Source organism: Thamnophis sirtalis, unplaced genomic scaffold (assembly GCF_051295495.1).
Source record: "Thamnophis sirtalis isolate CommonGarterSnake01/CBP01778 unplaced genomic scaffold, rThaSir2_p1.2 scaffold_6, whole genome shotgun sequence".
In the NCBI taxonomy this organism is placed as follows: Eukaryota; Metazoa; Chordata; class Lepidosauria; order Squamata; family Natricidae; genus Thamnophis; species Thamnophis sirtalis.
In genome coordinates this window covers 121,333,039-121,352,616 of record NW_028261386.1, presented here as the reverse complement: position 1 = coordinate 121,352,616, position 19,578 = coordinate 121,333,039, and the positions used below count along the sequence as shown (strand labels likewise).

The 19,578-nt window shown below is 43.0% G+C and overlaps 1 protein-coding gene across 3 annotated transcripts in view; it reads right to left on the bottom strand.

The window, feature by feature from the left end:
* FILIP1 (filamin A interacting protein 1) overlaps positions 1-4,441 on the bottom strand; it is a 101,748-nt gene extending 97,307 nt beyond the window's left edge. The window contains exon 1 of one of the 3 annotated variants that reach the window (XM_087718855.1): positions 3,975-4,441. The gene's annotated coding sequence lies outside the window, so the exon portion shown is untranslated. The remainder of the gene's footprint in view (positions 1-3,974) is intronic. The other 2 variants (XM_087718856.1, XM_087718857.1) reach the window with 2 other exon arrangements.
* Between the last annotated feature and the right edge of the window lie 15,137 nt (positions 4,442-19,578).

Here is a 19,578-nt window from a genome sequence, read left to right as displayed (position 1 = left end):
AAAGATATATTTCAGTGTCAGCCTCTGTTTTGCTGCTTGCTTTTCGGCTGCCATTGAAACGGGGAGGGGGTGGGCATGGTATTTGGGTGAGGGAAGTGTCAGCACAGGAGTGACTGTAAAAAGGGAGAGCCAAGGTGGCGCAGTGGTTAAATGCAGCACTGCAGGCTACTGGTAGATCAGCAGTTCAGCGGTTCAAATCCCACCGGCTCAGGGTTGACTCAGCCTTCCATCCTTCCGAGGTGGGTAAAATGAGGACCCAGATTGTTGGGGGCAATATGCTGACTCTCTGTAAACCGCTTAGAGATGCCTGAAAGGCCTATGAAGCGGTATATAAGTCTACTGCTATTGCTATTGCTATTGCTATTGTTCTCACCATCTACTGCGCATACTGCAGAGAGAGGAGTTGCCGCCAAGGCCAACTATCCGACATACCAACCTGATGATGATTTTTGAAGATGTCTCCCACATGACACCTGTGGAATGTTTCGATTGGACTATGGGTTGGGGTTACCAAGGGGAGGGGAATGGGGCATGTATTGATATCTATGATAACGCACGCTTTTGCCTCAGATCTTGCTTTGCCTAGCTACTATCTACCCATAACCAGTAAAAGTACTCTTAATTCTGCAAAATGGAGTTGAGTGGTTTCTTTCTTGGTTACTGAGTGAAGCAGCCCTGACATTCAGCAGTATCAACTTAAAGGTTTGGTCTGGAATACATAAACACATAAGATGAGCACCTATTTCCACACATGCTTTTGTTGAATACTTTTTATGCTTCCCATAACCCATATTAGCGGAGATGCATCTTTTCAGATGAAATGAAAAATGTATCTGTGATTCACAAGCACTCAGAAGAGGCTGGTTGGCTTCATCAGCATTTCACTGGATTAAAAACTAGACCAGACTCTGGGCCCTCAGAAATCATTTAAGACTTTTAGAGTCAGGAAACCCAGAAAGCGCCATTTTGATTATTCAAGTAGATACATAAATGTTTACTATGCAGGCAAGAAAGGTTTCATGTGTTGAAATGATTACAATGATTGAAGAAATATTTAAAATATTTAATTCTCTCTTATTGATGTAGATACCAGGCTAATACCATGAGAAGACATGGATAGGAGAAGGCAGAATCCAGTAACTTCATTGCTGTGGGCCAAGGGGAAAGAGGTATGAGCATCATTTGAGCTTCCTGCTTTAGGTGCCAAAATACTATGGGCTGGTTCTGACAGACCTGGTTATCTCATGTGTATGTATTGTATTTTAGCATAACTCTTGAATAAGGCTAAGCACATGACCACAAAATTATAATATTTGTTTATTACACATGACAAATGTTCTCTTCACAAAGATTCCTAAGCTGCCTAGTTGGAAAAATATCTTCAAATGTGTGTCTAGAAAAATATTAAGAAGTCATTCAAAATGTCAATAAATATTAAGCCAATAGTGGTAAAATAAGAAATAATATTCCCATAAATAAATTGACTCCACAAAATTTTGTTTTTTTCCTCTGGGGCTTATAGTAAAATAATGGAATTATTTTATTTTAGCGCCTCAAACTATAAAAAAAGTCAGTCAGTCAGTTGGTTGGTCGGTCAGTCTCTCTTTCTTTCTCTCTCTCTCTCTATCATCTATCCATCCATCTATCCATCTTCTTTCTTTCTTTCTTTCTTTCTTTCTTTCTATCTATCTATCTATCTATCTATCTATCATCCATCTATCTATCATCTATCTATCTATCTATCATCTATCTATCTATCTATCTATCTATCTATCTATCTATCTATCTATCTATCTATCTATCTATCTATCTATCATTAGCTTGACTCCATAACAACTCTGGGCAGCATTCAGCATTAAAAATAGCATGGAACAATCAAATTAAAGCCTTTCTGTTTTTTATTCAATTTTCTATTTGTTGCAGCCAGTCTTTTCTCCATCAGACATTATGAAATCTTTAATTCTCATCCTTATTAAGAAGAAAGTGATATTGTGGTGGTTTGTCAGTGATGTACTGGCGACTGTAAATAATATATTTATATATTTCATTACTAACTCCACTGAATGAACAAGAGTTCTGTATTTGCATTGATTCTTCTTTGGAACAGGGGCAGTTTGCAAAATGATGTATCCCCCAAAACGGATTGAAAATACCAGAAATCCAAAATCCCTAGAACAGTGTTTCTCAACCTTGGCGACTTTAAGTCCTGTGGACTTCAACTCCCAGAATCCCCCATCCAGCACAGCTGGATTGGTATGCATAATAAACATTCGGATGGCTGGGGGATTCTGGCAGTTGAACTCCACAGGACTTAAAGTCGCCAAGGTTGAGAAACACTGCCCTAGAAGATGGTACTGATTCTAAATAGGCAATTCATAAATTTCTAGAACATATTTTTCTCTATATCATTCTTGAGATGCAATATAATATTTTCCATTTCTATGTCAGCAGTTATGTCAAGTTAATTAGTTACTAATATCAAAGAAAGCAGTTTGATAGCAGCTTAGTGACATAATCACATTTGTACTTGTCAAATACCTTTTGCCAATCTACCCAGAGGCTGATTTCCTTGTGTTCCATTGACCTTACTTCAAAGTAATCAGATAATAATATTGGGTTGGGATCGTTTTTTTTAAAAAAATAGAAATTAAAGAAGTATACTGTTAGTTACTCTATAATCCAGCTTGATAGGCCTATTTTTTTTTAAATACCGAATGAAAGCAATACATTCCCATTTCCCCGTTTTGGCACTGATCAGAACTAGAAATATGAAAGAAGACATAGCGATTGCATTCTTGTAACACTAACATATCATGCTGGCATTCCATTGGAATACTTTTTGTCATCAGATTTAGTATGCCTCTTTGCAAGCCTTTTTCTCCAATAAATTATGTATTGCAGTTGCTTTTATTTATGCATTTGTTGCCATAACTACTTTTTGATTCAAGTCTAAACTAAAAGTCTAATCACTATTTATTTTATTTATTTCATTTGAGATGCTTGCTGGCCCGGCCTTACTAATGTTTCCCCGAGTCATTTTATAAAAGCATGCAAGGTTTCCTATCTATCACTCTTCTACTGGATTTTATAGCGTTGTGTGTAAATTACTTGCAGATAAATGCCTTTTGATAGGAATATTTCCAAGACACTCACAAATAGGATGGGAGGACTAACAGGGGGAAGAGAAGAAGGTCAGGGAAGGATGAACTGTAATCTTTCCATGAAGATATATTTAAGTTTTACAAATATTGGTTGTCATTGCTTTATCTCAGAATAATCTTGTCTGTGAGTTCCAAGGGAGCAGGCTCCTGGATTGGCATGCATGATAAACATTCGGATGGTAATTTAATGTGATAGAGATTATTTTTTTTTAAATCTGGTGAGGCAACCATCAGAGAGGCAAAATAAAACGTAGTTAATTCTACTAAAGCACAAACGAAAAGAAAAAAAAGAAAAGAAATAAGAAACAAGGCACAGGATTAAGTCAGAGGAATTCTGCATCCCTATTACTGATTTCATTCCTAGGTTTCCTAACTATGTGGATGCTTTCAAAAAGATAGTTAAAAGGGGGGAAAGAGTGAATCCCATCTGTATGTGTCCCTGTGAGTTCTGTGGAGGGAGGGACATTAAGATCCCTTCTGACAGCATGCAGCCATGTATCACTTATTCTCATCTTCTTGTTTTTGTCTCCTATCTCCTGTCATTATGTCTTCAGTTCTGTTTTTAGATTGTTGCCCTTAGCCGAGCAAGTTCAGCGAAGGTGATTTCTCTATATTGCTAAAAGCTAAAGAAAGCCTGTCCTCTCTCTCTCTCTCTTTCTCTTTTCTCAACTTTTCAAACTAGACAGAACATTTAAGAACAGAAGGCAAAACAGATTGGAGTCAGGACAGGGGTGTAAAAAGAACTAGGGAGCCATTTCAAAGCAAGAAAACAAACATACCAATCATTGGGGTGGGTAGAATATCAGTTCTTACCTGCCAGTTGCAAACAAGCACTTAGATGCCAGTTCTGTAGAAGGATGTATGTTCCTGGAAGACCTCAGAAACGTAGCTTACATGACCAAGATTGAAAAGTATCCAGGCCCAGAATAGTACTGGGCAAATTTTAATCTTTCTCCTCTTTCTGCATCTACCAGGGACTGAAGTCATGCAGGAAACAGAGAAACAGAGAGCCGAAGAGGAACGTAGTTCCTGTTCTGAGAGATACCGGTCAGAAGAAAGAGGAGCTACAAATGCTCTCTTAGGTTTCACCCAGGCTTTTGTTAGAAAGACTTTTTTTTCTCCTGGTTGTTTGCCCCCACCCACAACTGTTGCTCTGTGGGAGCTAAGCTTTGGCAGTGAAGTTCTGAGATTGCATTTCCCCTCTCCTGGGCTCCTCGCAGGCTGCTCAGAGCAATGACTTTGTGGAGCTGAGCTCGCTGGTGCTATATTTATCCAGTGTTCTCAGCAAGTCGAGCCTGTCAACAGCTGAGAAGTTTGGAGCAGGCTCTGCCTAGCTCCTCAGCTGCCGAGCTATCAGTGGATATGGAGTTGTGTTGTTCAGTGGCTCACCTCAGCATAGGCAAAGGAAGCGTTTCTCACCCTCCCTAAGCATTATTTTCCTGTGGCTATAAACAATCGGCATGGATGGAGAGTTACTATGGAGCCGAGGAGAGAATGAGACATAAGAGCAGGGCCCTGTTTGTAGGCACAACTTTTCAGGCTGGAAAATCTGGAGTGTTGTAGGAAAAAATAATAATAATACAGATGGCAGATCTGGAATGTTCCTGGGATCTTGTGGATTAGCAGCAAGGTAAATATTTTAGATAGGGATAGCAATAGCAATAGCAGTTAGACTTATATACCGCTTCATAGGGCTTTCAGCCCTCTCTAAGCGGTTTACAGAGTCAGCATATTGCCCCCAACAACAATCCGGGTTCTCATTTTACCCACCTCGGAAGGATGGAAGGCTGAGTCAACCATGAGCCGGTGAGATTTGAAAAGCCGAACTGCAGAACTGCAGCCAGCTGAAGTAGCCTGCAGTGCTGCATTTAACCACTGCGCCACCTTGGGATGCGGTGGCTCAGTGGCTAAGACACTGAGCTTGTTGATCAGAAAGGTCGGCAGTTCGGCAGTTTGGCAGTTCGAATCCCTAGCGCCACATAACAGAGTGCGCTCCCATTACTTGTCTTAGCTTTTGCCAATCTAGCAGTTCGAAAGCATGTAAAAATGCAAGTAGAAAAATAGGGACCACTTTGATAGGAAGGTAAGCGCGTTCCGTACACCTTTGGTGTTTAGTCATGCTGGCCACGTGACCACAGAGATGTCTTCGGACAGCGCTGGCTCTTCGGCTTTGAAATGGAGATGAGCACTACCCCCTAGAGTCGGGAATGACTAGAACATATGTGCGAGGGGGACCTTTACCTTTACCTAAATATGTTAGGGCTTATATTGTATTTTCCCTGTATTTCTTCTTTCCAATTAGCAGAAAACTTGGATACCAATTTTCAGCATTCAAACTCAGAGATGTGGTCAAGAGGGGATCTAAAATTCCCATAAAAAGGAGCTTGAAGGTTGCATGCATCTCTAACGACCATTAGTTGACCATTTCCCCCATAGGCAACATCATTTGACATTCAAGTTATTTGATCAATATTACTTTCTCTCCCAATTCTGTGCTGCCAAAATCTAGTCTGCGGATTTCGAGAGTTGGAGTTGGATGATTAAGGATAAGAAATAATTCCTTTTCTGACTTGCACTTTAATCAACAAAACAAATGACTGGATTTTGTTCAATATTCCAAAAAGGAAAAACCATCCATTTAGTCATTGTCATATTTATTCCTACTTTAATTGAAATGTAAACAAAAAAAAAAATCAGAAAAGAGAATTATCTTTGAAAGGTCAGTGGTATTTACTAGGAGAAAATGTGACACATAAAGAGCATGTTTAAATAAATTTGCCTGTTATGAAGCAAATAAAATTGGTGCATTACATGTTAACCAGGCATCTGTGAGGTAGCTTGGCATTTTAGCAGATCATTTACATAATCAGCTACTATGACAAACCAATCTTAAACAGCTTCTATGAAAAACTAATCTGTGAATCAGCTTCAATCGTTGATTTGTTTTCACATTATAGGTGAGAAGTGGGTCAAAGTCAATTCAAGAAAAAGTAGAAATCTTAACAGGAACAATTGATTTGATTTGCCTTCAATCTGGGATTAATGATTATGTGGAACAACAGGACATTATCTTAGTTTACTAAAGGCAAATGTGTGCTGAATGGCTTATAACCCTCAGCATCAGAATTAAAACAACTGTAGTTTAATGTAATCACAATTGACTGGCATTGCGCATTATATTAATATACAATTTTTTCCTAACCTGGTTGCCCTCCAGATTGGTGAACACTCACTTCCAGAATTCCCGGTCAGCATAGCGATGAATTACAATTCTGGGATACATCTCCATCTGGGCAGCATTTAGATTGGTGAAAGCCAAACAAACTGACTAATAACATGGCATAATGTGTGAATCCAGAATATCTTTAACATGCCTATCCAATTTTCAAGCCTAAATCACATCCGGAAATCGTGGTAATCCCATGGTGAGAAAAACTGTTGTGGTTTGTGTAACTACAGATAAAAAGGTCGAATTGAATCTAAAACATATTGCAGGGGAAAACTTAATTACTCCCAGATACTCAGCTCTATTTCTTTGACCAAACTGGAGCTTCCTAGAATATGTAAAAAGAATAAAATATAATGACAAACATTCTGTGCTTTTATTACTAGAAGACTAAGAAGAAAATATATCAATAAAAGCTGGCAATTCGTGAAAGTGAACAAAAGCAGAATGATATATTTGCTAACATGCTCAGTTTTTAAGTCTTTAGAAGCCAATTGAAAAAGAATCAACATAATTGGACTGAGGCCATGGTGGATATTGTTTCTGGATGAATGACTTCTGACTTCCTCCTTACAAGGAAGTACATTTGGTTTTTTTATCTGTTCAAAAGAACATTCTTAGGACAGTATGTTTTGAGGAAAAATATAGGCTTCACTGATTTTGCTGATGGCTAAGACTCAAATTGAAAATTTTCGCATATCTATGTGGCCACCAAACTAATGACTCAAGTGCAAATTGCAAGATTTACTTAGACAGAAGACATGAAGATAGATATGTTGAACTGGGAACACATAAGGAATTTTGAGAGCATGTAGTGGGGGATTTCACAAAATGGCTGCCACAATGGGCATGGCCTATCACAAAATACGCAGTTACCAGATAGCAGATAAGTGCCACAGGATGTTATCTACCATCTCAGATAAATTTTTGTAGCGTCCAAAGACATAGAGGCTAATGTTTTGTTTTGCAATTTGCCAGCCTTCTATTTTATTGTGTTTTGTTTTTTTATTAAAAGAATCTGGAGGGTTATAAGTAAGCTGCCTGAGTGGAATACTAGAGTATCACCGACAAATGCGCCCTCGACAAAAGCACGCCAACGAAACCGCGGTGAGAAAACTGCGAGTTTGAAATCGCGCCGACAAATGAGCGCAGAAGCGCGCCGACAACAGCGCGCCAACAAAAGCGCACCTTCAACGAACAAGTAATAACAACCGAATAACCGTAACCCTAAACCTAAGTCTAAGCCTAAGGCTAACCCTAAACCTAACCCTAATCCTAACCCTAAACCTAACCCTAAACCTAACACTAAACAGAACCCTAAACAGAACCCTGAACCTAACCCTTACCTTAAGTGAAATCGCGCTTTTGTGGGTGCGGTTTTGTGGGCGCGTTGTTGTGAACGTGTGTATGACGTTGCGGTTTTTTTCGCCGTGGTTTCGTCAGTGCGCTTTTGACGTGCGCACATTTGTCGGGTCACGCTAGAGCAGTGTTTCTCAACCTTGGCAACTTGAAGATGTCTGGACTTCAAGTTCCAGAATTCCCCAGCCAGCGAATGCATTCGCTGGCTGGGGAATTCTGGAACTTGAAGTCCAGACATCTTCAAGTTGCCAAGGTTGAGAAACACTGCGCTAGAGTATACGTCTGGATTATGAAATGGATTTCTGTCCTTGCTATTTACACCAGGTCAATATGTCTGGTGTGCTGCTGTTCTTTTGATTCTGACTTCAGGTGGCCTCTTCAGCCTGCATCATGATTGTTCTTTAGTTATATTCTGGTTTTGGCCAGAACTTGCACTGTGGTTCCTTGATTCCAAGTCTTCTGTGCAGCATTTCTGTCTGTTGATAGATGGATTGTTCGATTGGATTTGTAAGATCACCTAACTGTAAAACTCAAGATTCTGTACAGGACAAGTTAAAACCACAATACAACAATAAATAAAAAGCAAGTAGCAAACCATAATCAAGAGTTGCAAAAATTACAGCAGTTGTAGCATACCACAAAACTCCAGGGCCCAGTGAACGAACAAGGACTTTATGGCCTCCTCAGGGGCTACAGGATTCTTTACTCCCTGTTGCTGATCTCAGACCAGGGGTTGGTTCCTGCCAGTTCTAACCTCTTCTATAGAAGAGGTTCCACAAATCTACAGTGCCGTTTAGAACCGGTTCCACCTCCCTCTCACCACCCTTCCGGACATCATTAAGATGAAGAGCGAGAGGAGGAATTCTGGGAGTTGAAGTCCACAAGTCTTTAAAGCTCTCAAGTTTGAATACCCCTGGGGTATTTTTTATAAAGGGTTAGGGGTGCAACTTGACAGCTTTAAGACTTGCATGCTTCAAATGCCAGAGTTTCTGAGCCAACATTTTGGTTGCTAAGCAAGAGCGTTGTTAAGTGAGTTTCACCACATTTTACAAGTTGGCCAAACCCATCCATTCACATGACTGCCAAGCCACTCCCACCCAGTCACATGGCCAGCAAGCCACTCCCACAAAGCAGGCCACACCTACAGAAGAGGTTCTAAAAAAATTTGAAACCCACCACTGTCTCAGACCATTGTCTATAGAGCAGCCCTAATAGTCCCTTCTGCCTGGAAAGGTCTCCTGAAAAGGTACAGCTAGGCTAAAGACTAGAGGCCTTCTAATCCTTATCCAATCTGAAATCGCATTCGTTTTTCTTTATCTTTTGGAAAGAGAATGTTACTTCCATCCTCCGGTGGAATAAAGAAGCAGCTCTGGCCACATACTGTTCTGCTTGGCCTCTTCACCATATTCAACAGGCTGCAAGACACCGCTGTCTTATTCTGGAGCAGAGACCTTTTATGGGCCCTTCTGAGTAAATACTTTGGGGATTGATGTTTTAGATATAGCTGGAATGAGATCAGTGGCAGTAAATTGTTTGTTGTCTCTGTACATTATGTCCAAAGGCAAGTTCTTAACTTCCCTGTCCCACTTCCATGCTGCTCTCTCATCCAAGGACTAGCCTAGTATATTTCTGCTTAGCTTTTTGAGGACCGGAAAAAGTCAGTTGATACTATCATGTTCTACAATTGATAAATAAAAGTTAAGGTCACTCTAAATATGCTGCCTGATGTGCAAAGGAATAGTACTACAAACCAGACTGGGAAATGTGTGGCTCTCCATAAATTGCTGGAACCCATTTGCATTGATATCAAACCAGGGATGGGTTCCTGCCAGTTCTCACCTCTTCTATAGAAGAGGTTCCACAAATCTACAGTGCCGTTTAGAGCCGGTTCCTCCCCCTGCCCGTCCGCACATCATCAAGATGCAGAGCAAGAGGAGGAATTCTGGGAATTGAAGTCCACATGCCTTAAAGCTGTCAAGTTTGAACACCCCTGGGAGTTTTTTTTCTAAAGGGTTAGGGGTGAAAAGGGTCTTGTAACTTGACAGCTTTAAGACTTGAGTGCTTCAATGCCAGAGTTCCGAGCCAACATGACTGGAGAAGGAATTCTGGGAGTTGAAGTCCACAAGTCTTAAAGCTCTCAAGTTTGAACACCCCTGGGGTTTTTTTTTCTAAAGGGTTGGGGGTGCAAGGGTCTTGTAACTTGACAGCTTTAAGACTTGCGTGCTTCAAATGCCAGAGTTACTGAGCCAACATTTTATTTGCTAAGCAAGAGTGTTGTTAAGTGAGTTTCACCACATTTTACAAGTTGGCTACGTCCACCCAGTCACATGGCTACCAAGTCACTCCCACTCAGTCACATTGATGGCAAGCCACTCCCACAAAGCAGGCCACACCTACAAAAGAGGTTCTAAATTTTTTTGAAACCCCCTACTGTATCAAACCCACTAAAACTAAATGACAGAGATTATATACATGACTCTCCGATAGCAAGATCTCCACAGCTTCCCCTCTCCTGTTTCAAGATCAGATAATTGGGATTATCTGAAAAGAATCACCCTGATTCCATGCTTACTTTTGGAACTCATTCACTATTCTTATTCCTAATCTATAAATACGTACACCCTGGTTATGACATTGGTATCTTGACATCCGCTTACCGAACTGAATTGTTCAGAAGCAATGCAGCCATGCAAGGATAACATTCTCAGGGGCTAAAGGAAGACTAGCCTTCAAATGGCTCTCGATAATAGAATTCCTTCTATGCATGTAGCTGTTTTCTTGCTTAGAAACAGAAATGTTTCAAAACCCAAGTTAATTAGCAGTTTATATCAAAATCAATCAGACCATTCCTTATGTTGATTGGCTTAGCTATCACAGACTATTACCATCTTTCTCAAGTGATGCATCAAGGCAGTGCAGAGATATATATCATCTCCAAAATCCATCTTGTAGGGTAGATGGGTGGAACAAAAATTTTAATAAACAAACAAATAAATAAAATAAGTATCTTCTGAGTTCAGCAGTATTTACTCCAAATAATAATCGGCCAATGTCGACTGGCGACTACCCGGAGGAGAGCCTTCTCTGTGGCTGCTCCGACCCTCTGGAACGAACTCCCCATGGAGATTCGAACCCTCACCACCCTCCAGGCCTTCCGCAAAGCCCTTAAAACCTGGCTATTCCGACAGGCCTGGGGCTAAAGAGCTTCTGCCCCCCTCCTCGAATGGTATGGTTGTTGTGTGTTTTTAAATTGTGTACTGTTATGTTTGTCTTTTTATCCCCTGTCTGTACCTCTCTCCCTGATTGAATTGTGAGCCGCCCTGAGTCCCCTTCGGGGAAAAGGGTGGCATATAAATGAAATAAATCCAATCCAATCCAATCCAATCCAATAATGTTTAGAGTTGTAGTCAACAACAGCATTCTCTTTTTCTCTCCTTCAGAAATATGAATGCAATAAATGGGTGGGAGCAGGGAGTATGATAGCATGTAAGGCAGTGGTTTACACCAGTGTTTTTCAACCTTTTTTGTGCAAAGGCACACTTTTTTCATGAAAAAAATCACGAGGCACACCACCATTAGAAAATGTTAAAGAAATTTAACTCTGTCCCTATATTGACTATATATAAAGTAATTCTCCCACGGCACACCTTATACTATGTCACGGCACACTAGTGTGCTGCGGCACAGTGGTTGAAAAACACTGGTTTACACGACCCAATTTCCAATATTGTTGCCCAAAAACACAGCAACCTTGCTATAATTTCAATCATATCCCACTTACTTCACGTAGGATGGTTAAACACACAGTTTAGTCTGTACCCACTCCCTGAATTCCATAGAATTTACTGCAGAGTATATACATGCATAAGATAGCACTATCAACCTCCCTGAATGAAACATTGATGTGAGGCTTTAGTTAGATCATGTCCTGCCTTTATTCAGGCATAATTCCTTTCACTGTTGCAAACAATCAGAAATGGGTAAGTGGTTAGGGCCTAATTTCTGCAAAGTTTCCTGTGGAGCAACACAGGAAACTTGTGTCCCAATGAGTAAGATAATGTGAAAAGTGTGAAGGAAATATGATGGCTGCAAACTGTTCTTAACCTGACCCTATCGTTAAACACCATGTTTTAATCATCTTAATTCTGAAATCAGATTGTTCCAGAGGAAGATGTTAAGACGCTGATATTCTTAAGCAACACTAGGCATCCACCTAATCAAGTGAAAATGCATGAAGGCACCATCTGTCAGCCTCTGCTTTGCTGCTGCTTCGGCTGCCATGAAACGGGGCGGGAGGGCATGGTATTTGGGAGGGGATACTAATTGTGCTGGAGGAAGATTCTGGAGTTCTGCTGCCTGTCGGACTACGCATGCGGAGGAGGTTCCCGCCAAGGCTAACGGCACCGACATTCCATCTTGGTGATGCCTTTCGAAGTTATCTCACACCTGACACTTAGGAGAATTATGATTGGACTGTAACTGGGATGCCAAGGGGTGGGGAATGGGTTATTTTATATATCAATCGCTTTCGCGCCTAAATAATCAGTCTTCGCTTTGCTACGCCTCTAATCATTTATAATTAGTAAAAGTACACTTGATTTCTACCTATGGAGTCTCGTGGTCTTCTTTCCTAATTACTCAATGAAGAGGTGCTGACACCATCTATCCGTCCCTCTTAGGGAAATAGGAACCAGAAAGCATAACAAGGAATATCTGGTACTATACTGAAATTATTATAACAAGGTAACGGTGGGATTCATTTCTAAATTATCTCAACAATATTTTTTTCTTGCAAAATGTAAACAGGTTTCCAAAGAAATTGTCATATCATATCTTTAAGTAACTATATGCATATGTTAACCCTCACAATTCTTTTCAATATTTAAAAAAAAATACACGATAGATATAAAGAAAAACAGAGCCATTTCAGATGGAAACTGAATCTCTACATCTGGAATTCCTACTCTCGGATAAAATTCTACCTTTTCTAAAGCAGAACAACTGCACGGTGAAAATCTTATCTGGAAGTATCTGAAGGGTTTACTACTGGTACAATAATAAACCTTTGTATAAAAAGACAATGGGCGTATAGAAAGAATGATATACATTAATTTACTCATTTAGGGTATTCTTAATTCAGAATGTTCTTTGCAGCAAAGATTCTGCAAAATAAAAATAAAAAATAAAATAAATTACGGTAATAAAACCACGAATTCCCAGAATTCCAGAGCCCAGGGTTGCTGGATAGTGAGATGTGTGGTGTATACATTTAATAAGTAAATAAATTCTATCTCTAAGATCCACTTTTATCAAGTGTTTGGAGTAACACGGAGCCGTAATATTTCAACACTTCCTGTGTTACAGCTTTGAATATAGAATTGATTTCACTGCAATCCTTCCTTCCTAGCAGTGTTCCTACTAAACATAGCTGAATGCACTGTAAAACAGATAGTAGTAAAGGAAACAGGGTGGATTAATGTACTATTCTAGGCATGTTTACCCAGAGGTTAGTTCCATGGAGATCCATGGATCTTGTTTCCATGTAAGTATGCTTTGAATGTCAACCAAAACAAGTTTTCCACATAGCATTGATTTTTTTTTCTCTCTGAAACGTTTATCTAGCCTGCTATTCAAACAGACATGGGCTATTAAAACAAAAATGTACTTCCTAACAAATTTGAGAATATCATTTAGTACATTTGGATGAAGGAGGGTTAAGTTCCATAAATATTTGTTAAAGGTCCAATCAGTTAATGAACCACTTAAAATCTGAAGATACTGCAAACGGAAATGTTCCGGATTGCTTCTTTCTCTATCTGAATCACAAGGGGATCAATTTGAACTAAAATGTTGAAATGCATTTATTATTGCCATTGCAATCATTATATAATAAAGAGATACACAAATTCTTTGTAGAACTATGATCATGTGAGTTGTCACTTGACACAAAAATATATATATATATATATTTGCAGAATTCTAACTTGGCCTTTCACTTCTATATTAGCATGGATTAATGTGCACATTCTAAATTATGTTTATCTGAATCATGTTAACTTTTATTTTAAAATTTATTTGGGAAAGACCAGAGGAAACCAGTAGTATAGTTGCTTGACTGATTTGAAGGCACACACAAACACCCCTCAAAAAAACCCCTCTATTTCTTGCATATGCCAGCATGTTATGTGTTACTTGCATGTTATTTTTTGACTACCTAGAATAGTCCCTGCAGTTTTCTGGGCAAGATTTCAGACATGGTTTTTCACTGCCCGCTTCCTAGCGATGAGACATTTATTGGCTCAAGAACACCCAGCTGGCTTTGTGCCTGAGGCATAAGTAGAACTCAGGGTCTTCTGCTTTCTTGCCTGATGCCTTAACCACTACCCCAAACTGGCTGTACATATAACACAGCATGCTATCACTTAAGCATCAGATTTCCATTGTTAAACTTACTTTTATGTTTTTCTTAACATTTCCCACTGTCACTTCCATAAAACAAAGTAGGCAGAAGTATACCCTTGTGTATAGTCATTGTAGTTCTGATCAACCTTAATCCCTAGCAACAGACAATATATTGAACAATGTAGTTGTCCTATTAGCACCTGTAAACCTTAAAATACCTTCATTTTCCAAGTTTTAGCCAACTTTCTTCCAAGAAAGGGCAATGAAGGTCACAGTCATATAAATAAGCAACGGTGCTAAGGCAAGCCTCACCCCTTTCATATGCGCACTGTGATGTTGCATTTATGCTGATTTTATTCTTCCAACAAAGGCATCAAGAGCCTGTAGATGCCGTTGCTACCAAGGTTCTCAACTTCATGTATTCCATCTAGTGCAGAGGTGGGATTCAAAAATTTTTTACTACTGGTTCTGTGGGCGTGGCTTGGTGGGCATGACATGGCATGGCTTGGTAGGTGTGGCTTGGTGGGCGTGGCAGGGGAAGATTACTGCAAAATCCCCATTTCCTCCCGATCAGCTGGGACTTGGGAGGCAGAGAATAGATGGGGGGCGGGGCCAGTCAGAGGTGGTATTTACCGGTTCTCCAAACGACTCAAAATTTCTTCTACTGGTTCTCCAGAACTGGTCAGAACCTGCTGAATGCCACCTCTAGTGCGGTGTTTTTCACACTTGGTAAATTTTAAGATAAGTAGACTTCAGTTCTCAGAATTCTTGAACCAGCATGATGGAATTCTGCAAAATGGATTGGTCCAAATAGCAGAGATATGTGATCGTGATGGGAGGTGGTGGACCAGAGGTGGGTTCCTACCAGTTCGCACCTATTCGGTAGAACCGGTTCATCAAATCTGCTGAACCGGTTAGAAGAGGTTCCACCAGTGGACCCGGAAAGCAGGCCACACCTACAGAAGAGGTTCCAAAAAATTTTGAAACCACCACTGACACACACACACACGCACACACACACACACACAGACAGACAGACTGACACAGAGAGAGAGAGGAAGAGAAAGAAAGGAAGAAATAAATAAATAAAAAAGAAAAAAGAAAGAGTGAGAGAGATGAAAGAAAAAAAGAAAAAAGGGACAGAGAGACAAAAGGAAGGAGAGAGAGAGAGAGAGAGAGAACACATGGCCGGCAAGCCACTCCCACCAGGTCACATGGCCGGCAAGCCACTCCCACAAAGGAGGCCACACCCACAGAGTAGGTTCCAAAAATTTTTGAAACCCACCACTGGGGTGGACTGATGAAGCAGCAGAGAAGCTTCATGCTATAGCCCCCTCATCATTTATTATCTGAGCTGCTGTTAAACTGGTTTAATATTCTTTCAGAAGAGTTTTAAACCTATGTTCAACCACATCACTATGAAGCTCCTTTTTCATTACCAGTCATCTGTTAGTTGAGTTCCTTTTGAGTGTACTTCTGCAGAAGTCAGGCAAGAGTTTAGCAATCTATCTAGTAGTGTCAAAATTTGCTTTCAAACCCCAATCTCTCACTCTCTAAAGAAAATGATAGGTGGTTGCTTTCTCTCCAATTGGAAGCAATTGGTGACAAATTTATTTGATTAATAAAATGGGAAGAAAACACCCATTCTTTTACGTTCTGTTCTCTAAGCACATTGACCCCCAAAAGGTAGGGTAGGAATCAGCACAGGGGACAGTACATTTTAAGTTGGTCTATTTTTTTCTGCTAGCTCAAGAGCTAATAGATTGTGGCTAAGAAAGACCCGAGGAAACCCTTACAAGTTGGATTGATTTCTCTTGCTGCCTCTGGGGAAGGACTGTGATTGCTTTACAAGGGTTATTCATAAAGACAAATTGTTTGTATTACTATATGCAAAATCATGAACCCAGATTTACAAATCGGAATGGCTAGTTCCGCACCCTTCTAAGCTAAAACAAAACAAAGATATTATGGCTCATTAAAATCTGTGAACTCTGTCATTGTACTCCACTTCTGCTAGTATTAAATCTGTAACTATTTCAGAGACAAAAATGTTCAACGCGATGTTTTCAGGAAAATGTAAAGAGTTTTGGCTAGTTTGGTAGTAAATGGCCTATTTGTATAGAACAGCTTAAATACAGGCCTTTTGTGAGTGTGAACTCTTAAAATTTCTTCTACTTCTTTACCATTACAAGAAAACACACTTCTTTTAATGGATAGTTGCTTCAGTTCTTTTAATTGGCTGGCAGCCTGGCACATACCACAGAGAGATGATACGTTGAAGGGTCAATCCTATTTTGAGTACTCATTAGCTTCATTGCCAAACATGTGAGTAAAGCAGCCTGCTCCAGAGAAGATCTACCCTGTTCTTACCAACTGATCTAATTTCTAAAAGCCACCAGGAATCTGCTCTAGTTTCTCTGTTGAATACTAGCGCGGGAAATACGAACGCGCGAATAAAGGACTCCTTTCCTGATTGGTTCCCGGGCGGAGCCGGTTCAATCTTCACCCTGATTGGTCGAGCTACTCGACGCCCCATTGGCTCCTCGTTCAAACCCGGGGGTATAAATGTTTGGCGCGAACCACGCCACGTCGAATCGCAGTTTACTATGAGCTGAATAAAGTCACTTCCTCATACTTTCTTGTCGCGTCCTTCCCTTCGCTCCAAGATACAAAACTGGCGACGAGGGTGGGATCCCGATTCCCGCGACCACGGAGAAGAACAGCCAGCTGCCACCGCGTCTGAACCAGCTCGAACGCTATCTTCAGACTGAGAACCCCGGCAGCGAACGCGAAATTTTCTCCGCCTTGTCTCTCTCTCTCTCCGCCTCCCCGCCACGATGGCATCGTCGCTTCCTCCTTTCGCGCCATTCGGCGTAGCCACAGGAGAATCATGGGACGGATTCATGGAGCGGTTCGAGTGTTACCTGATCGCCTCGAAGAACCAGGCTCAGACCGACGAGGAGAAATGCAGTTTCTTCCTGTCCTGCTGTGAGCCTTCCATGTTCGCCTCTGCGAGAGCCCTGGCCGCCCCGAGGCCAGCCTACAAACTTGGGTGGGACGAGCTGATGTCCAGGCTGAGGAACCACTACGCTCCCTCACCCTCTCTATTTGCACGCCGTTTCGCTTTCCGCCGCCGAGTGCAAAAGCCCAACGAGTCCATCAGCCAGTTCCTGGAGGCTTTGCGCACTGTGGCCGCCCAGTGTGATTTTGCAGACCTGGAGGAGAACCTCGCGGAGCAGTTTGTGTGCGGGGTCCGCGACGTGCAATTGCGCAGCCGCATGCTCCGGAATCACAAAATCACCCTGTTGCAAGCCGTGGAGACAGCGTGAGCAGCCGAACTATCCGAACAATCCACGGCCGACATGGAACGCCTCCAGCTGAACCCCCCCGCGCAAGCCGCCGCGGGGCCGTCCACCCAGACGCACCTCGTCGACGACCTCTCCCCTGCCGAAGACGAGGAGGAGGAGGAGGAAGAAATCGTCGGACAAATGAGGACGCAGCCGAAGCGGAGGCCACCCCAGCAACCACCGACGCCCGCTCAGCCAGCCGCAAGCGCACCTTGCCGCGGATGCGGCGGCCGCCACAGCCGCGCAGCCTGCCCGTTCCGTTCTGCCGTCTGCCGCCGCTGCCGAGGAGAAGGGCACCTCGCCAGGGTCTGCCGGGCTCTCCTGCCAGCCCCATCGTTTATGCAGCCCAGCGACCAGCGCCAGGCATCGCAACCGCAACGCCGCCAACAGCCACGTTCCGCGAGGCGGGTTGAGGACTGCCATTCAACCTACCAGCCCTCCAGCGCCGACTGCGTGGTCTACCAGGCATCCCACGTTCCCGCTGGTAGCCGCAAGATAAGCACCGCCGTCCGACTCGAAGGTCAGCTTTGTCAAATGGAGGTGGACTCCGGGTCTTCCCGTTCTCTCCTATCTTGGGCTTTGTTTTCCCGCCTTTGTCCCGGGGTTCCCCAGAGCAGATTGCGCCCCGTCGGGGTCTCCCTCCTAGACTACCAGGGAAATGGGATTCCCACAGCTGGGATATTCCACATCCGGGTGGAATACGGGAATTTTAAGGGGAAACTCCCAATCCTAATCGTCAGGAACGACCTGCCCGCACTCCTGGGGTTGGAATGGTTTCCCGCCTTGGGCCTCACCATAGAAGGGGTGCACAGGGTAGTTCCCCTCTCCACAGATAGCGTCCTAGATGAGTTCGCGGATGTGTTCGATGGGAGGTTGGGTTGTTACAAGGGCACCCCCATTTCCCTCTGCCTTGATCCCCAGGTCGCTCCCGTTAGGCTGAAGGCACGCAGGGTCCCTTTCGCATTGAGAGCAAAGGTAGACGCTGAACTGGATAAACTTATCGAGCAGGGGGTACTCGAGCCCGTAGATCACGCCCGTTGGGAAACCCCCATAGTCCTCCCGGTCAAACCCGACGGATCGGTGAGGATATGTGCCGACTACAAGTCGACCATCAATTTGGCCCTGCAGGCAAACCCGTATCCGGTTCCCGTAGTGCAGCACCTACTCCACTCTTTAGGACAGGGCCGCATTTTCGCCAAGCTAGACATGGCACAGGCCTACCAGCAGCTTCCCGTAGACGACGATGCGGCTACAGCCCAGACCATCGTCACCCACCGCGGGGCCTTCCGTTGCCGCCGCCTACAATTCGGCGTCTCGGTCGCCCCTGGGATTTTCCAGAGCCTCATGGAGCGGTTGCTCCATGGGCTCCCAGGCGTCGTCCCCTACTTCGACGACGTCCTGGTCGCAGCCCCCAGTCACTCGGAACTCCTGAAAACACTGCGGGAGGTCCTCACGCGTTTTAGGGAGGCAGGACTGAAATTAAAGCGCAGCAAATGCGAAATTGCTGTTCCTAAAGTCGAATTCTTGGGGTTCCTCATTGATGCACAAGGCATCCACCCCACTCCGTCCAAAGTGGCCGCCATCAAAAACGCACCCGCACCCACTTCTAGGGCGGAATTACAGGCCTTCCTGGGGCTTTTAAACTTCTACGCCCCTTTTATCCCCCACAAGGCGTCACTAGCTGAGCCGCTACACCGACTACTGGACCGGTCAGCGGCCTGGAAATGGGGTAGCCGTGAAGCACACGCGTTCGCGGCTATAAAGGATATTTTAACTTCATCGGCAGTCCTAATCCAGTACAGCGATAGGATGCCTCTAATTCTGACTTGCGACGCCTCCCCCTATGGCGTAGGGGCGGTCCTGAGCCACATCCTTCCGAACGGCTCAGAAGCCCCCATAGCTTTCTATTCCCGGACACTCTCCTCCACGGAGCGGAACTACAGCCAAATCGATAAAGAGGCCCTGGCTGCAGTCTCCGGCATTAAGCGGTTCCATGACTACCTCTACGGTAGGAATTTCACCCTGGTCACGGATCACAAGCCCCTCCTGGGGCTACTGGCGGGCGACAAGCCAACGCCCCCCA